General features: G+C 38.9%; 1 long non-coding RNA gene across 4 annotated transcripts in view; it reads left to right on the forward strand.

Moving 5' to 3' along the window:
* Nucleotides 1-19326, forward strand: part of LOC144009231 (uncharacterized) — a 231410-nt gene that overhangs the window by 5036 nt on the left and 207048 nt on the right. For all 4 annotated transcript variants that reach the window (XR_013280864.1, XR_013280866.1, XR_013280865.1 and 1 more), the window contains exon 3: nt 1044-1140. This is a non-coding gene — a long non-coding RNA (uncharacterized LOC144009231). The remainder of the gene's footprint in view (nt 1-1043; nt 1141-19326) is intronic.

The raw sequence follows: 19326 nt of genomic DNA on the forward strand, positions 1-19326 counted from the left end.
CTCACCTGTTTTCCAAGTTTGGTCATGCGACATTCCTAAGCTGAGCTGTGATTGGTCATTAGCTGAGCCAGAGCAGCTGTGATGTCATCGTGACAAAATGGCCGCCGCTTGATATGGATAAAAACAGGTGGAATTTGCTGCTTAATTCATATTCCACAAACACAATATTAATCAGAATGTCGTGTTTAGACTAGCGGTTCTGCAAAGCAAACAGAATATTGTGCAGTATGACGACATAAATATGGTGGGTACCATATGAAAGATTGGATTCCATTCTTTTCATGAGAAAAAAAAATGTTTCTACCTTATTCCGTTCTTTAGTATGCACCATTTGAAATTAGGTCATTTGAGTGACATAAGCGAAAATACAAAAATATTGAAATGAAATGATGCATTTTTTTGTACAACAGTGACTTTGACACTCAGATTTTTTGCTTAGTGACAAGGCAGCGCTGCACAAGACGTTGCGCTGCCCATTGAGGAAAAAAAAAACCCCAAAACGTAAATTAACGTTTTTGGCGCCATTCATTAGGATTTTAGAATACGTCATTAAACGTTTTTGGCAGTCAAAGAGTTAAGACAATCTAGATTTGCAGACAATGAGGAGGATTTCAAGTGTAGCGAAGCCAGTGTAGAAAATCTGATCTTTACTTCCTAGTTCCTGTTAGGACAATGTGCAGTAACATTCTTGACCAACTGGGGAGGCTTTGGAGACTTGCTGTAGCCTGGCAAGGAGAATGACTATAATATAATGTAGAAATGATAACATCATAACTCAAGTAGATTATTGCCAAAACCCTCCAAAAAAAAAAAAAAGCGCATTCAGTGCGATAGGGAGCAAAATCTTGGAGCGGTGACTCATTCTGGCTGCTTAAAAGCTTCATTTGTCCAGAATTTATCTGGAGATAGTTTCAAATTAGCCAACTTTTGAATTCATTACGTCTTATTTTTGGTCGTATCTCCGTGCCAGCACCCAGTAATCGACTCCAGTCGTCTCCACTTTCCTCTTCCTCCCTCATCCTCTGCTTCGCTCCCTCTCTTAGACCGCCTGTCTCGTCTGCGCGTGGCGCGCGCGGAGAAACAGATGGCACGGGCGAGGATGGCCGCCAGACGGAAGGAGGGAAAGCAGAAAATGGCAAGGTAGCGAAACGGCGAGCGGGGAGGGTGGGCCGAACGAACGCAGCAGATGTGGGACGCAAGTGGCCTTGTGGAGTTTGCAACTCGGGCTTGTTGAAACTCCACAATTGTTTCTCGTGATGCACATCAGAGGCGAAGCGTCGCCCCTGATGAGCTACCGTGGGCATCTTATAGTGCTCATTAGCAGTCTGATTAAAACACGATTATGTATGTAAACAATGTTGTTATTTCCCGCTTTGCCGCAACCTTCACACCAAGTTCACGTAAACTATATTTGAATCTCTCGCCGACGGTTGCACAAGCAAGAGATAAATCCCCAAGGCCAGATAACGGGACGCGGATGACCTTATCTGGCGCACGCTTTCCGCCTTCCAAACCTCGCCGCAATCTCTGCACAAACAGAAAAGCTCGACAACCTTTTACCCGCCCTCTTTCAAATAAACACCGACAGCCGTGTCATTTCTATCTGAATAATTAATTAAATTTATAATGATTATAGCAGTAGCCAACAAATGATGCTCACAAATAGTGTCAACAGTCGTTTCAGTGCAAACAAAGAAGGGCGCCAATGTCATCAGTGGATTTAATCTAATAGTGGGTTTTCTCGACTTTGCCTGACAAAAATATATTTTTGTAGTTTGGACTGTTTTAGGATCTGGGGGAAGGTTCCTTCCATATTACTACCGATACCGATACCAACTGCCAATACCAGTAGTACATTTTGACAAATTAAAAAAATCACTCAAATATATTTTTCAACAAATATATTTCCTTTAATTTTGAAAAAAAAAAAAAACAGCACAGTCACTCTTCAATAGTCTTAACGCTCAAAATAAAACACAAAAAGGCTCTTTTAGTTTAACAAAGTTTCACAATTTTTAAGTATTTCCAAACTGGTGGAAGTTTTGGTGAAAAACTGCGACAAGCTAGCGCCAGTTACAGGCAAGGAGGACTCGCTTAACGTCATTACGCGATGTTTACTTAGTAAATGTAACGTAAATAGCCAAAATGAGAAGCCTGGTGGGTCGATATCAGCACCCCCAGATTCTTAGATGAGAAAAGTTATAGGGGCAAGGCTCAACCTCTACTCCTTTAACTCATTTGCTCCCAATAACGTGTAAATACGTTTTTTATGTTAAATGTCCCAAAAACGTATTTATACGTTTTTTGTTTGTTTTTTTTACTCTAGAGCATACAGAAGGCTTTGATGCAGCCTCTCAACTGCAAAGAACGGTTGCAGAAATGGTAGTTATTACACAAACGGCCAGCAGGTGGCAGCAGAGCAAAAGAGATCAACCAGGGCCAGCTAGAAAAAAAGCTCAATTACTTACAATTTTAAATAGATTTGTGAAAACTGATGAAACTTGGCTATATTCTAATGCTAATTGCTGCAAAACGGAAACAGATAGAAACATACTTTTTTTTTTTTCCTGATGAAAGAAGAGACTTTAATCTTTCTTTTGATAGATTCCATGTTTTTATAGCAATTCTGTGGGCCTTGCAAAATCAGTCAAAATCCAGTAAAACAGCCGGGAGCGAATGGGATTGCTTCTGTGAAAATGGCTGGGAGTGAATGAGTTAAAAGGGAAGCACAGTATGAACCTGGAAAAAAAAAAAAATAGCACATAATTGTCACCGAATGATAGTTAATGCAGTCTTGGAGTTTGGCGGAGCCTGGTTGGTGACTTGAATGAAATTCATCGCTGAATGACGCATCATAGGTTGAGAAGAGGGGCCACTGGAGTGGAAGAGAAGAACCTCCCCTGAGCTACGCCGTATGATGTGTGATTGACAAGCTACACGCTAAGCTCACCTGAGCCTCGAAACCTCTCTTTTTACATCTCCCTGTCGCGATCCTCTTCTTTTCTTCCCCCGGATATCTCTGGGAGAGGGAAACCCGAGGAGGGCCACAGCGGGGTGGAATGGCTCCGGGCTGCGACCTGCTCTAAGGGGGGTGGGGGGTGGGGGGGGGTCACGGGGAAACAAAGGCCATTCAGGTGAAATGCTCTGAGCTGAGTTGAGACGGACGCAGATCGCATGAGACTAACGTAACTCACGTTTGCGCTGTCAACGCCGACAGACGTGGTCGCGGTGAGTGCGCGTGATGGGTGAGGTGCGTTGTGGGGGGGGGGGGGGGGGGGGGGGGGATTTCAGGGAAAGAAAAGGAGAAGCAGAGTGACAGGTGAGTAAACACAATGCCCTGAAAGCCCGACTGAACATTCCTGAAATGTCTAGGCCGCCGTTGCAAATATTCCACACAAAAGTTGCAAATCCTCTTTATGGCGGCTAATCTTGACCGATTTTTAAGACCTTACAAAACCACGCACGAGTACTTGAGGCGCTCTCGCCTCGCCGGCTCGACCCCCCGAAACGCATTTAACAATCGATACGCGTGTGTTTTGGTGCGCGTCTCTTCACAAAAGTGATGCAGACGGAATGCTGATGAGTGACTGAGACGTCCGTGTTAATTACAGGAGCGGCAGGAACATTTCCACCTCTCTGTCTTATCTCATCTATAGAACTGGTCCATTCTGGCTCAGGAAGTAGATTCTGTAGAATTTTCAGCTTCCAAACAGGAAGATACATTTTGAGGAATCAGCTTCTGCCTGATTTTTGTTGAACACTTAACTTATTCACTCCCACACATTTTCACGGAACCCCCTTCGCTGTTTTTCTGAATTTTAACAAATTTTGCAAGACGACAGAATACTGTGTTCTATTGCTATAAAAACATGGAACCTACTAAAAGAAAGATTGGAGTCACTTCTTTCATCAGGAAAAAAAAAAAAAGTATATTCATATGTTTCCGTTTTGCAGCAATTAGCATTAGAATATAGCTAAGTTACATCATTATTTATCATTCCTGGTGAAAACACTGACAAAAAGAACTTGTTGCAACATGTCCCTGGCTAATCTTTTATACTCTACTGCCACCTGATGGCCATTTTTGTAATAACTACCATTGCTTTACGCCACCTCTTCATGACAGAAGCTGCATCAAAGCCTTTTGTATGTTCTTACATAAAAAAATATATATGTTTTTGGACAAAGGATTAAAAACACGTTTTTGGGTTTGAATGAGTTAATACACTACTGTGTTGTCATTATTTTGGGAGGTGGTACTTGGTGTAAAGAGCTTGAGAAGCACTGGACTAGCCAATTAATACAGGCTCTTTGGGTCAGTGTGAGCAACCTGTTTACATCACACATTGTGCAGAATGTGTTAGTTTGTAAAAAAAAATTTTGTAGCACATCTGGTTGCGGCCCATGAAAGCCCCCAAAATTGGCAATTTTTCGCAAAGGGCTCCCCTGTGGCCCATAACAGAGAACAGACAGGGAGAGTTGGCAGGGAATTTAAACAGTGTATAGTAATACAAGGTGTCACGTTTATACATATAAATGAATTTCACAAGTGAATTAATCATAAGAACAAGTGAGCTTTTTTTTTTTTTTTTTTTTTTTCAACATGATGCCATCTGCTGCATCTGGTCGTGTACTGCCCCACTTTTCCTTAATGTTGTCAGAGGGAGAATTTTTTTTCTCGTCGCCTTGGGCTGCAATGCAGATTTCTGATAAAACCACATTGCTCGAATGGCTAAACTATAGCTTTTAATCTGTGCATGACCCACCCCCTCCCCCTCACTCCACTTTTCTCCCTCTCCCTCATCCATTTTTCTATCTCCTTATTTCTCCAAGCAGGGTTCACTCATGTGTCTGTCATTCTTCCGCCTTTTGTATCTGTCTTTTTTTTTTTTTTTTTTTTTTTTTTTTTTTTTTTTTTGCTATTGAATGCTGCTTTCTCGCCATCCCCTCCCTCTCATTCTCCCCTCGCCTTCCTCGCGCACTCAATCGTCCGTCATTCACTCTAGGGCCTAATTATGAGATGGCTTCGAATAAATACATGTATTTTTTTTTTTTTTTCTTCCCCCTCCCCTGAAAAGCTGTGGGATATAGCAGGCTGAATTCTACGCTCAAGGAGGTTTTTGGGTACCTCCGCAAAATGGAGTGGTCCGGGGCCGGGAGATTTCCTGGGCGCAGTAATTGTGCCTCATTAATACTCACTGTAATGCCGGGTTGCTAAACAGGCCGTGCAATTAGGGGTCTGAGCCTTCAATAGGCCGGGCTAATCAGGGGACAAAAGCTGCGGCTCAGAGGCCATTAGGCCTGGAGGAAGTGCTCTCATTGTATAAAAAAAAAAAAAAAAAGCGGCCTGTGATGCCTTCATCTACCACCAATCTGGGTGGGGTGCGGGTGGTGGGAGGTGGTCCACTACACCTGAGATCAATCATCAGGGCGTGTATAAGTAATATATCCATCTCGAGCAAAGGCAACTTTATTTCTATAGCACAGCACTCTCACAGACAGTCGACTTAAAAACATTCATAAACAAAGAAAATTCAAACTTATTGACGCCAGTGATTCTCCTCTGTTTGGCTGCGGAGTGAGCAGTGAGCTATTTTATTTTTATTTTTTTTAACTCTTTGTAAAATTCAAATTAATTTCCAATGATAAGACTTTAACTTGGACAAAAGCATAGTTTTTAACCTAGATTGAAAAACATTTATATTGGGGCTGGCATCTTATTCCATTTGCGTGCAGCGTAACAGGTAAATGCCGCTTCACCATGTTTGCTTTGAACTCTCGAACTCTGCGCTAACTGACCCGAGTCTTTCGACAAACATTGCACACTGTTTGTGAAGTACCAACAGTTTTTCCTATAGATTAATTCATTCAAACCTAAAAACGTGTACATATGTTTTTTGTTTTTTTGTTTTTAAATTTTTTTTCCCCTTCCCTACCAAAAGCATATTTATGTTTTTTTTGTTTTGTTTTGTTTTGTTTTTTAAATGCTAGAGCACACAGAAGGCTTTGATGCAGCTTCTGACCTGAAGAGGTCCCTTAAAGCAATTGTAGTTATTACAAAAAAGGCCAACAGGTGGCAGCAGAGTATAAGAGATCAGCCAGGGCGATGTTGCAACAAGCTGTTTTTGCCAGTGTTTTCAACAGGTTTGTGAATAATGATGAAACTTAGCTATATCTAATGCTAATTGCTGCAAAACGGAAACAGATAGAAAAATATTTTTTTTTTTTTTTTTTTTTTTTTTCCCCTGATGAAAGAAGAGACTCTAATTTTTCTTTTGGTAGGTTCCATGTTTTTATGGCAATAGAACACAATATACTGCAATATACTTGCAAAATCAGTCAAAATCCATTTGCTTCAGTGAAAATAGCTGGGAGTGAATTAGTTAATATTTGGGTCAGTTTGATACGCCAGTTGCTATGTGTTTCCATTGGGTAGCTGACCAAAATGTAGAAGTATGGCAGTAATGGAGTGGAGCTAAACACACTGCTGCCCACTATTGGTCGACTGCGACTCATGACCAGTGTGAAAACAGGAATGGAATGCGGAGAAACTACTTATTATATGTTATGATCATTATCCATGTTAACATAGTGTGCCAAACCCGACTGTATCGGTTGGTGGAAATTTGTCTTTGGAACATCCTGTCTGGCTCCTTTAGGAGCAGTCAAGTCAATTGTAATTTAAACTACTCCCTCTCTTCTGTCCATACTTCAAATTATCGGCTCAGGAGTTGGAAGACATTTTTAACCATCTGGGAAGGGTGAAAGGACTAAAAGAATATAATAAAGCAACATTATCTATGCTCTGGCCCACTTTTCTCCCACCGACAATATCTCCCTGCAGCCTTATCGTTCATCCTTAATCTCATCATCAACCAGCCTAGACAGAGTGAATAAATGACCTCTCCTGGCCATTAAAATTAAGCATTGAATCAATGACATGCAATTAGCCTGTCTTTTATGAGAGGGAGCCGCTGAAATCATTTTCCCATACAACAAGAGGGAGAAATAATATGACTGCTGTAGTCATCGGAACTAGACAAAAAAAAAAAAATGGGGGGAGAGAGCATATAAATTCCAAGTTGGAAAAATCCTATTTATCATCATAAAAAGAGCACTGTCCCTTCTCATTCAACCAAGCTTTATTCCACCAAGGAGTGGTGTCTTCCACTCATTATCGTCCACTGGATTATAGTGTGGATTATGTTAATGTTGAAAAGAAGCGAGGACAAATAAATAGTTTGTTGACATGCGAAGAAAGAAAGACAATTCAACTATGGCATTAAATCGGAGTCACTGTGCTGTATGTACTCTTTCATGGCATTAACTTCTATTTAGACGTCATAGCAGTAAACCGATTTTTAAATGTCAGAGATGGGTGACTCGAGTCATATGACTTGACTTGAGTTGCGACTTGCTAGCCAAAAACTTGGAAGCGACTCGAGGATCATTAATTTGAATTAATGGATTAAAATAACGTGGCAAAAGTCGCAGACAAGTAAGCTAACGACACCGTTTATATAGACACATGAGCACTGGTTTGGGACCAGTAAAAAAAAATAAAAATAAATAAAAATATATGATTGTGAACATTTAAGTAAAGCTAAGTAACGTAACGGGATGGGATGTTTTGTGAAAACTGACCGAGCCAACATTTCCGTTCGCATATTCATGCCATCTGTTTAATAAACAAAGCGGCATGTTGCTAGCAGTCAATTTTGGAGAGAAAAATAGCACAGACATTTTTTTTTAAATTCAATAATAATAATAATAACAATTTGCAAGGTTTGAAAGTTGAAAATAAGACACACAACATTTCTTTTTATCACTTCTGACGCATGCTAAAATGGCTCTGTGAAGCTAAGCTAGCTAGGTTTGCTCGACAGTTTAGCTCCCCAATAGCTGGTCAAATACTTAATGCCAGTTTTGAGTTTAATTGAGAATAATGTAAAGTGAAATATTAGGCACCATGGAGACTGTAGTGTTAAAACTAAATCAGTTAAAACTAGCGATATGGACATATAGTATGTGAGCATGTCCGCCACATTTGATGTGGCAGCGGCGGCGTAAACTTCAACTTCAAAAAGTGACAACCAACAAACTGCCCACAATTAATGACTTTAATTCACCAATTTACACACCCTAATTAGATTTGGGTTGTTTTAAAATGTGATGATAATACATATTTACTCCCTATGGTTCTCTACAATTGAGCATACAGCAGTGAAGGAAGCTAAAAAAAAATATATATTTTGGGGAAGATGTCGACACACATCCCACATCCAATTTCTGTGACAATTCCCTCACCCACTTTATGAAAAACACTTAAGACTGCTTGTTAGTCAAATACACATTTCACTGCAGCACAGCAGCAGTTTGACAAGCTGTTTACGCTAAGCTGAGTAAATCAAATTCGGAGTTTGCCTTCCCTCCACAGTAATCTCATTTTGTTTACCGCCAACACTAAGTACATTAGCGGCTGCGAGGTCTGTCTGTATTTACTCTATTTACCTCCACTGAACGGGCTTAAAACCACGCAATGTTGCGGAATGAGGCTAACTAGCTGTATATTCATGAACTACTCATTTTCTAATCTGACATGAAGACGGGGATCCAGAAGCTACAAAGCTCTCATAAAATGACAGAGGATGTAGTTTTTGCTTAACTAAATGAAGATATTTGCTTTTCTTGGGTGTATAACGTGAATTGAGTGGACATAGCTTCCTCCTTTGGAAACCAAAACATAAAACACAACAACAAAAGGAGTTGTTCGCTCACCGCAGAGCGTCCTCCTACTTGTTCACAGTTCTAGGCGCTGACTACGGTGCAGGTTGTCATAAGTCCATTAGGTGGCCGCATAATGGATTAAGTTAAAGTGAGGACAAAATCGCGAGAAAGCTGTAACATGTCAACAAAAATACTTTATAGGCATAATTTTTAAAACTGAACATCTCTGTCCAGAGACCAGCTGTATTCCTCCAGTCCTGTAGGTGGCGGTAATGTTGATGTGGTGTACAAAGCCTATGCGTACATTATATTGTTTTACAACAATACTTCACTTTAATTATTCACATACTTGTGAATGAAATAGTGAATCGGGCCTTAGGGAATTTTTTTTCCTTACCTTTTGTTGCCTCTGTTGAACATACGTTAGGGTTCCGTTAGTCTCCAACTTGCCTTGAGATAGCTTCTGTTGTGTGCTCATTGCAAATATATGATTAGCAGGTGTTAGTTTGACTGCCGAGGTGACCTATTGTCTTGTTAACGCTGTTGCCCAGTGTGAGGAGATTAGCTGGCACAATTCACATATCTAGCTGAAGACACACTTAGCAAAGTATGTAGCAGAAGCCTGCTAAATTCTACAGAAATGCACTTTTTTTTTTCTTTTTAAATTTGGCTCTTAAAAAATGCACATATAAATCTTTTTTTTTTTTTTTTGAATACATATTTCCGTATTAAATTTGTGTATTTTTTTGTCCATGAAGAAAAGTAGTTTTTTTTTTTCTTTTAATTTGGCTTTTAAAAAATGCACATATAAATCTTTTTTTTAAAAATACATATTTCCGTATTAAATTTGTGTATTTTTTGTCCATGAAGAAAAGTATTTTTTTTTTCTTTTTAAATTTTGGCTCTTAAAAAAATGCACATCTAAATCTTTTTTTTTTTTTTTTTTTTTTTTTTTAAATACACATTTCCGCATTAAATTTGTGTATTTTGTGTCCATGAAGAAAAGTAGTTTGTTTGTTTTTTTGTTTTTGTTATATTTTTCTTTTTAAATTTGGCTCTTAAAAAATGCACATATAATTTTTTTTTTTTTTGAATACATATTTCCGTATTAAATTTGTGTATTTTTTGTCCATGAAGAAAAGTAGTTTTTTTTTTCCTCTTTTTAAATTTGACTCTTAAAAAATGCACATATAAATCTTTTTTTTTTTTTTTTTTTTTTTTTTAATACATATTTCCGTATTAAATTTGTGTATTTTTTGTCCATGAAGAAAATATTTTTTTTTTGTTTTGCCGGGCAACGTTGCGTAAAGTAAAGACATTTTTCTGAAGGCGTTGTTGTATAAAGCGCTATGGTGACAGGGGAAAGAGACAGTAAAGGGTTAAAAGGTGGTGACCTACTGGCCTGGCATGCATACTTCAGCGTTTTCAGTCACTTTTGCAGTTCGGTGCGAGTTGGATTTCCCCCCCCCCGACAACATTGGCATCTGTATGTGAAACTTTTGGAGAACATATATATATATATATATATATATATATATATATATATATATATATATATATATATATAAAAAGTCTTGTTTTAACTTGGTTACAGATTTTGAGGTACACAATTTTTATTTTTTTTTTTCATTTTTTAACAAGTGTTTATTTGGTTAGCATGTCTCCTCTATAGTCTCTTGTAAGAAGTTAGCATACAATTTTATTTATTTATTTTTTTAAAATGTATTCTCTTCTGAACCTTGGTGTAAAAAAAAAAAAAAAAAAAAAAAAACATGGCACAGTACCCGGTTTACCTGCCATAAATGAGACATAATTTATTAATGTCAACTTGAAGCATTTTTCCTTTAGTCATGTATGAAAACATAACGAGGGCGGGACGGTGTCACACTTACGGTCAGCAATCTAACATCATATTTTCCTGCAGTCTTTTTGCAATTTCCAAGCCAGTGAATTACGCACGTCACTTAGTTAAATATTTATAAGGATGCCAATGCCTGAACATTGTTATATTTTAACCAGGCGCTTTGTTAAATATTCAATCCCAGGAAGGCAAATATAACATTCCTTTAAGTGTATCTTAGCATCTCCGCGTTGTTCTGTTGATTCTTGCTCCCAGACTTCCACTTAATTGCGACCTGAGTCGAGCTCCTCCAAGTTGCAGAATAATAACCAAAATACTTATGGATCCCAATATAGCATGTTTTCCTTAAAATTGCATGAAATGAATGGCAATTTTCATTTTATGTTAGCATTAAGCTGGTGGACTTTTCTTAGATGAACTTCTCCAGTTTGGTTGAACATTTTGGTGTTTGCATATGCAATGCTTTTGTTTTATTTGTCAGTTTTCCTGTTTTTGGAAAACTGTGAGGATGAGAGTGAGAACTGGCATTTGAAAGATGAAAAGTGTTTTCATAAATGTAAATGTGTAAACTAGGGGTGTCCAGCTATTACAATTTTTCATCGTAATTAATCGCATTACTTCAAGTTAACTCAAAATTAATCACAACTTTTATATCTCTTCTAAATGTACAATAAAATATTTTTCATACTCTTGCTAACATAAAAATTTTTAATAGAAATATGGCTGCATATTTGATACAGTAATTTCACAATAATTCCGAAAATTGAATTAAAATTAAAAAGTTGTACCGTACTGTAAAAAAACGAGTGTGATATTGAATTGTGTTGATGTCATTTTTCTGCCACTAGAAGGCATAGTTGCATTTGTAAGAAAGTGACAGCACAGTGCATTATTCTTTTCATATTAAGAGCTATTTAATCTTTAACATGGAGTAACTTGTGAAATTCTGCACATTTTTTAAATTATAAAATACAACTTGACCCCAGTCTCCACAAATACATGCATTATTATTACATTTATATCGTGCGTAAAAAAAAAAAAAAAAAAAAATAGTGGTGTTAAAGGAACTTTAAATTAAATCAAAATTAACACACTAATTTTGAGACATCTAGTGTAAACATATGAAGAGTTTAGGGCACATTGGTGCGGAGTTAAAAAAAAATAAAAAAATCCAAAAAAAATCAGTCCATTCACACATACCGTACAGCTCTTGTGTAAAATATTCATCATAAATCAAATGTTAAATGACGGAAACTGAAAAATTGTATGAATCTAAGTTACTGTTTTAACAAAGTAAATTTGGTGGGTGGACATTTGTCTTGTCTAAGTATAGCTCTGGCAGGAATATTTCACCTGTGGCAAACCACCTAATCATATAGGAGATTGGAATGTGACTTAAAAATAAAACACTTCTCATATGGGCTTAGTGAAGCAAACTTAACGTGTCATAAACAAAGAGCGTCTTTATATTAATAATAATTGATTAAAATAGACTGGAAATGTGCTATTCATTGGAATTTGTGCTGTATAAACACAAACGGCTCCATCTCACTTCAGCAGATAGACAAGCTGTCAGTCGTTATCACTGGAACTTCATCTTGCTAATTTGGTGGATGGAAGCACGAGTATTTGCCCTGTGGAAAACTGCGCACACTCTCAAAGTACACACCACCGCAGCAGCAGCCCCCCCCCCGCGCCGCAACCCACCTGGCCACAGAGAAACACGGCAGGCAGGACTGGCTCACACATAGCCTGGAGTCATATCAGACCCAACAGCCTGGCTGGAGTCAATATGGCCGCGGGCGAGGGAAAAAAAAAAAAAATTGATGGCGGATTTGGTCCCCCTTAGTCCGAAAGCGTCGCTGGGCAAAAATTGAGCGCTGCATTCATTATGATTGAGGTTGCCTACGCGAACCCCCACCTGACCCTGTACGAGCTCACATTACATACTGCACATTTCAAAACTTTGGCCTCGATCACGACTGCTTCACCAACTCTGGTCAACTTTTGTTTCTGCAAGATTATTCCCTTCATATTTTCCATGGTGACCTGTGTGCGCGGCAATAACGGCAAATTAAGTCTCCTAGCTTGCGCAGATTCAGACATACAGAGTTTTAACATCTTAAATTTTAAATGTTTCACAAGATGACCATTAACTCTTTGACCGCCAAAAACGTTTAATAACGATTCGTAAAGTCACTACGTATGCCGCCATAAACGATAAATGACGTCAACCAGGTTTTTTTTTTTTTTTTTTTTTTTTTTTTTTTTTAAATCAATGGGCATTGCAACATCTAAGTGCAGTGCTGCCTGGTCAGTGGGTTGTGAAATCAAAAACACCCACTAACTATGGCCAGCAGATGGCAGCATTTTCAATGGGCTGCCGATGTATGAAATTACAACGAAACACGACGGAAACTGAACAGAGCAGCACTAATAAACAAAAAAATTTTCGTGTCAAAGTCACTGTTGTGCCGAAAATGTATCTTTTCAGTTTTCGATCATTGTCACTCAAATTTTCAAATGGTGATTACCAAAGAACAAAATAAGGTAGAAAGACTCTCAAGAAAAGGTAGAACGATGTCAAAAAAAAAAAGTTTATTTTTACCTAGTGACAGAATAAAATGTGATCTTTCATGTGGTATCCACCTTGTATATGTATAATAGAACACAAAATTCTGTTTGCCTCGAATGTTGGGTTAGAATACTTGAACTCGGCTGGCACCGTTTTGGATAACGTGTGGCAGTAAAAGAGTTAATGATGTCTGTAGAAGTACCAAATTTGACCTGTGAGAGGCAGCAGAGTTCCACAAAATACAAAGAAGAAGAAATAGAAGGCTGGCTAACAGTTAGGCTAGCAGTTAGCCAGCCAGTCTTCTTTTTTTTTTTGTGTATGCTAACAGTGTGAGCTAACAAGTTTGGTTGTAACATTTCAGTTTGAAAGGCGACATTGTTATTGTGCTGTGTACTGCTTAGAGTATATAAAGAGTATTGGGTCACGGTTTTTGCTGTGACATGCAATATTATCTTTAGTTATGGCGGATTTGCTGTTGTGATGAGTCTTCCTCCCTTGAACCAGATTGCCTTTTTTGGGGGGTTCAGAAATACTTTTTGCATCTTACAGCTTACATACCTGACAAAAGTCAAATCAATTTTGGAACATGTATATTCCAAAAATTTTGAGAATTTTATGTCCCCGTTAATTTCAAATTATGCCTGCATCAAAATATAAAAAAACCTTAAAATTCACATTCAGTGTGAAGAACTGTTATCAGTGACTGCATTAAAGAACCGCAATATTTTGTGTCAAAATTCGCATCATTCACTCTAAAGCGAAGAAGCGGTCATACACAAGGTCAAGCACTATTCCTAACGTGATCTGTTAAAAATTGGAGTGAAAAAAAAAACAAAACAAAAAAAACACTCTTCAAGCAAAACGTCGGTACGGGAAACCTGCTCCGACTCCTCAAACGGAATACGCAAACACAAACCGCTTCATTGCAGTGAGTGAACGGCGCTGTCAAATGTCTGTTTACCTCCCTCCTGCGTGCTCCCATGGCACAAACCTCTCGACAGAAGAAGACTTTTCCTTCTGAAAGATGTCTTCAAAACAGGAACGTTTTGCAGTTTGCTGCTCAAAATGCAGCGACGACGTGCTGCAACCCCAAAGGACAAATTTGAATCAAAGGAACGCTGTGTGTGTGTGGATTTCTTTTTTGGCAAGGGAAAATCTTTACAGTAGGGTTGCTGAGTCTTAGCGTTAAAACTTGTCTTTGTCAACATGGTAAAGGGCTACTTTAAAGCAAGGGTTGTCAAACTCATTTTTTTTATTGCAAAGCTCTGGAAATCGGGCCTTCAGTTTGACACAAGTGACCGTTTTTTTCTTCGGAGTTAATTAGATGCCCGTTTTAACAGGAACCATTTTTAAAATGTTTCTTGCTGTGTTGGCGGAATCAAATCAGGAAGTGATGTGATGCATGACATACACTTCAAATATTAACATAAAAGTGACCGCATGCCTATTTTTTTTGCTCTGAAGCCGAGCTCATTTTTGTGTCACCCCCCGGTGTGCAAAGTAAGCACAGCCGCCATCCCGATATAGATTTTACTATCATTAAGCATGTAAACAATGCACGTGTCTGCGGGTAAATGGGCAGAGACGATCACGGTTAAATCCCACGGCTTTCAAATGTTCAAATCAATGCCGTGCTCAGTCGTCCTTTTTGTTGCTGAGTCGCACTGAGACTCTTGCTGGCCAGCAAAACAAAACATAAAAGTCAGTTGTTCGACAGTGCAATTGATGTGGCGGCTTATTTAGTCACGGGATTTCTATGGTAACAATCAGAAGGAACGTTTTTATTTTCTAGCGTGGAATAGAAATAAAGTTAACTAGACTAAGTGCAATTTCTGGAGAAATTGCGTGGGAATGCGGAAAGCTGAATGCTAAGATGTGATTTGAATTCATGTGGAATGCTTATGAAGTAAATTGAGAGATAAATTATGAAATTATAACCTCCTTGTTACTGGACAATGTGCTTTACCAACTGTGCCACTGAGCAGTATCAGATACCTGGTAATGATGATGATAAGTACGGGTTAGTTTATGCTAACTGTAACGACTAGGGTCATGTACGGGTTATGTCATGCTTATTTTCGTGAGTAGGATCATGTATGAGTTTTGTTATGCTCTAGGGGTCCGCCAAGAGGCGTCCTTTGGGGTGGGGGGGTGGGGGGGGGGGGGTACTGTCATATCTGGGGTCACACCAGGGTTAAGTTTGAGTTCATAAACTGTTAAGTTGGGTTCATGACTGTGAGGTCAAGCGTCTGTTTTGTACTGATGTAACCATCATCTAGTTTCAACCAGTTTTAGGCTATGTGATGTCAACTTTTAATCCTTTAGTTGATGTCTGGACCTATGTGATGTCCTCCTTTACTTGCTACAACCAATCAGATCGATTTACTGTCTGTAGGCGCAGTCTGAGAAGTGTGTGTGTTTTGCCGGATTATTACTCTCAGTTCCTCTGTGCTTCTCCGTAGCCCCAAGGGGGGGTTGGCGTCTCGTGATTCTCGATGCATTCCCGTTGTTTTTCGTTTAGTCGAGTTATATGAATAAATAGTTAAAACCTTCTTTGTGTCTGCGCTTTGGGATCCAACCTTCAGCACACGACACATGGAAAGTGATACTTAGAAAATGTTAAATCTGTCCCGTTGAAAATGAATGGAGAAAAGTTGATATTAAATGCTAAATTGTGCAAATGCTGTAAGTAATGTGGAATGAGACGATATATAACCCGGTAGGCATGAATTTTTGAAGCTAGTTGAAATTTAAACAATGTAAATTGGAAGTATTATGTGGGAGTTGTTACGCAGCAAAAAAAGTGTGAAGAATAAAAATCACAATAACATTCAGCATTACCACAATTAGCATGTTGCGGTCAGAATTAGGTATTAATTTTTTCCTATTCTATTCTAATTTGTACCAGTAAAAATACCTTTGAGAATCAGTTTAAGATAACACATTCAGGTTATTATAGCACATCGTGACATTTCATCACAAGCCTCCAAAATCAAAAAAGATCTTGAAATCAATGCAACACATTTGCATAAATCAAATTTGTAGAAAGTCACACCTGTTCCTTTCCATGAACACCCAGATGCTCACTGTTCGTGTTCTACTTTAAATTACAGGAACTAAGGATTGAGGGGGAAAAAAAAAAAACTGGCTCGGGGGTCTGACTGTGTGGAGGTGGAGGGGGTAAAAAAAAAAAAAAAAAAGAGAAAAATCAAAGCAAAATCGGCAGTGTAGTTTCAGAGGCTGCGGCACCGTTGAACTGAGCAGGCCAAAGTCCTGTGAAAAGAAATGGAGACAGCCTGAATGCAAATTAAATCCCCCTCATTCCAGCAAATATTGTCTTAGCCATTAGTACGGGCCCGACTAGAAAGGAGTGGTCCCGGTCATTGTCGCTCGGCCAGGGAGAAGTCAGGGGAAGAATTCTATTCAGCAGGCCGTCTTGGGGGCTCGGTGCACTTGGGCGCTTGTTTGGTACCATTCAAGCGCCACAGACCGTGGCAACAAAGAGAGCTTTCAGCGTACCTCACTGTAAAAGCATGTGAAGAAAAAGAAGAAAGGAGGTGGATGGGATGGGAGGTGGGGGGGGGGGGGGGGGGTAGTGGAGGTGGGGGGGGCAGCAGGACTGGAAAAGTTTAGTCGTATAGGTCCTTAGTAGAGCTGGAACTTGGATGTCATTTTTTTTTTTTTTTTTTTTTTTTTTTTAAGGGCTGGTTTTATTTTTGCTAGCTTGTCTCTTGCAGCTAAAAACTGCTCACTTCCTCAAACAAGTTAACGATTCGAATATTCATTGTGAACAAGGAATCGCATATCCGATGTCTCTATTATCCAGAATCCCGGGAGTTAGCTGACAGGCTGAATTAGCGGACTCATCAGAAACACTTCACACTCTGATTATTTGCTTCACTGACTCACCAGCAGGGGTACCGGACAAAATCTCATTTGGGGCTCCTCTGTGGCAATTTTTCGACAGTACGAGTCAGTTCGGGGTCCTTCGTCGTCACTTTGGAACACATTAACGTTTTTTACTGGAAACATGGTGATTATTGATTATTTATACTGTTTATCATTATTTTTAATACTTATCTGGGATTGGGGAGTACAGATACCAGGTATCGGTTGTTATTATTATTATTATTATTATTATTGTTAATTTTAGTAATAGGAGACAAAAAAAATGCACCCAAGGCTACTTTATTGCTAAATATTAACATTTTGCACATTTTATAAGTACATTTTTGTTGTATTTCTTACCATTTTATTGACGTATAGTTTATGCCAATGTAACGTTTTAAAAATGCACATTGCACATTTCGATTGAAAATGAAGGGAAATGTCAAGTGAAAATGAAGGAAATGTTTTTTTTGTTTTGTTTTTTTAAATATTCTTTTTTTACGGAACTGCCAATGTGGAGTAAACATTTTTGATTTGCGAATAAATAAATATTAAATATGTTCGAACCGACCCGCAAATGCGTTCGAACCAACTCGAAAATGACGTTCAAATGTACTTGTAAGCTAAATGCTACAAACATAGCATATTTTCCTATGATGCCACGGGGTCTTACTTGTGCATGACTGAATGTTCAAAAATAAATTTATTAATCATTTTTATTATTTATTGTTATGGATGCAATGCATGATTTAGTTTTGGCATTTTTCCCATAATGCCACAGGATATTGTCTTTGCAATACGCAAGAAATACCCCGTGCCGGTTTGTGGAAATATGCTATGTTTGTAGCATTTACACAAATCCATTCGAACGTACTCACGAGTATGTTGGAACATATTTGCGAGTCTGTTGGAACGTACTCACCGGTAAAAAAATATTTACTGAACGTTGGCCGTTCCACACTTCCGTACCTTTTTCTATTGTAATGTTTGCAAATATTGACATACCTGGCTCCTGCTCAGTGTGTTGTTGGGGTTGCGGGGGAAACGTGAGACACAATCAGTACTTTTAACCCAAAGTACCTTTCTCCATACATTCAAAAGCCGTCATTTTACAATAATATCCAAATAGAGGCGCCTTCTGGTTCAAATTCCAAATTCTTCCGCCCTTTCTGCCTGTTCCTAAATCAAACATGACCGTTCATGACCAGATTATTTGTGTTTGAATCCACATGACGTGGTTCAATCCGCAATGCACAAGTAGATGGAACACAATGAGACTTACATCCTGCCATCGAGGGTTATTAAGGACCGGGAGCTGTCCAAGTACATCCACACTGAGCGATTAAGTCAGTTAAGAATCAGCGCGCAGGTTCGTGTTTGTGTGTATAGGTGGTGCCGGGCGTGTTCCGAAAGTAGAATAGCCCTTGGCATCCCAACGTTTGTTTTGACTGCCGCGTTTACAGCTGCTGCGTAGCGTGGGCGAGGAAGGGCCTAGCCGAAGTAAAACAACCAAACTTTTACGTTTCCCACTCTTTTCATTTCCCCCCCTCGGAAAAATGACTCCTGGCCAGTCAGCTGTGTAATCTAGACTTTCATTTATATTTTTTTATTGATAGATGCTACTAACCTTGGAGGACTCGGGTTTGTTTTTCAAACCTCAGCGAATACAATGGCAGAATGACATTTACTTGGGAGAATGTTGTTCATCTTGGACTCAACCACTTTCCTAGTTTTGGTCAAGAGGATATGTGACTTCAAAACCAAGTGGAAAAAATAGAGTCCTGAAAGAGCTAGCTTAATTGCTACGAGCAAACGGCACATAAGTAATTCTGTTTCTTTTTCCAGACTACACCATGGCTCTATATTACTAAATGGTCTTGCTTTAAAATGACTCCTATACAGCTCATGGAAGAAATTGCTTAATTAAAACAGAACAGGAACGCTTCGACGCGAAACAGCGCTAAAGACGGTTTGGGAGGGCTCATGGCTGCTGTCTGCCTGACATGACCGCAGCCCATTTGAAAATTAGTCCATCTAAAAGACCAATCAGTCCCATTTCTAATTCTTGCCCGCATGCATGAATATATTGCCAACCGCAAGTTGACAGGCAGTTGATGGACGATTGGAAAATGATTACGTGTTACCAACCAAACTGGCCTAGATTTAGGAACAAAAAAATAAATAAAAATTATTGCATCAAGTAGAACTTGGACGCCTTTTGGTCCCGCTCAGATCCATTCAAAACAATTCATGAACATCTCGTCACTCATTCAAA

This window comes from Festucalex cinctus, chromosome 20 (genome assembly GCF_051991245.1).
Source record: "Festucalex cinctus isolate MCC-2025b chromosome 20, RoL_Fcin_1.0, whole genome shotgun sequence".
Lineage (NCBI taxonomy): Eukaryota > Metazoa > Chordata > Actinopteri > Syngnathiformes > Syngnathidae > Festucalex > Festucalex cinctus.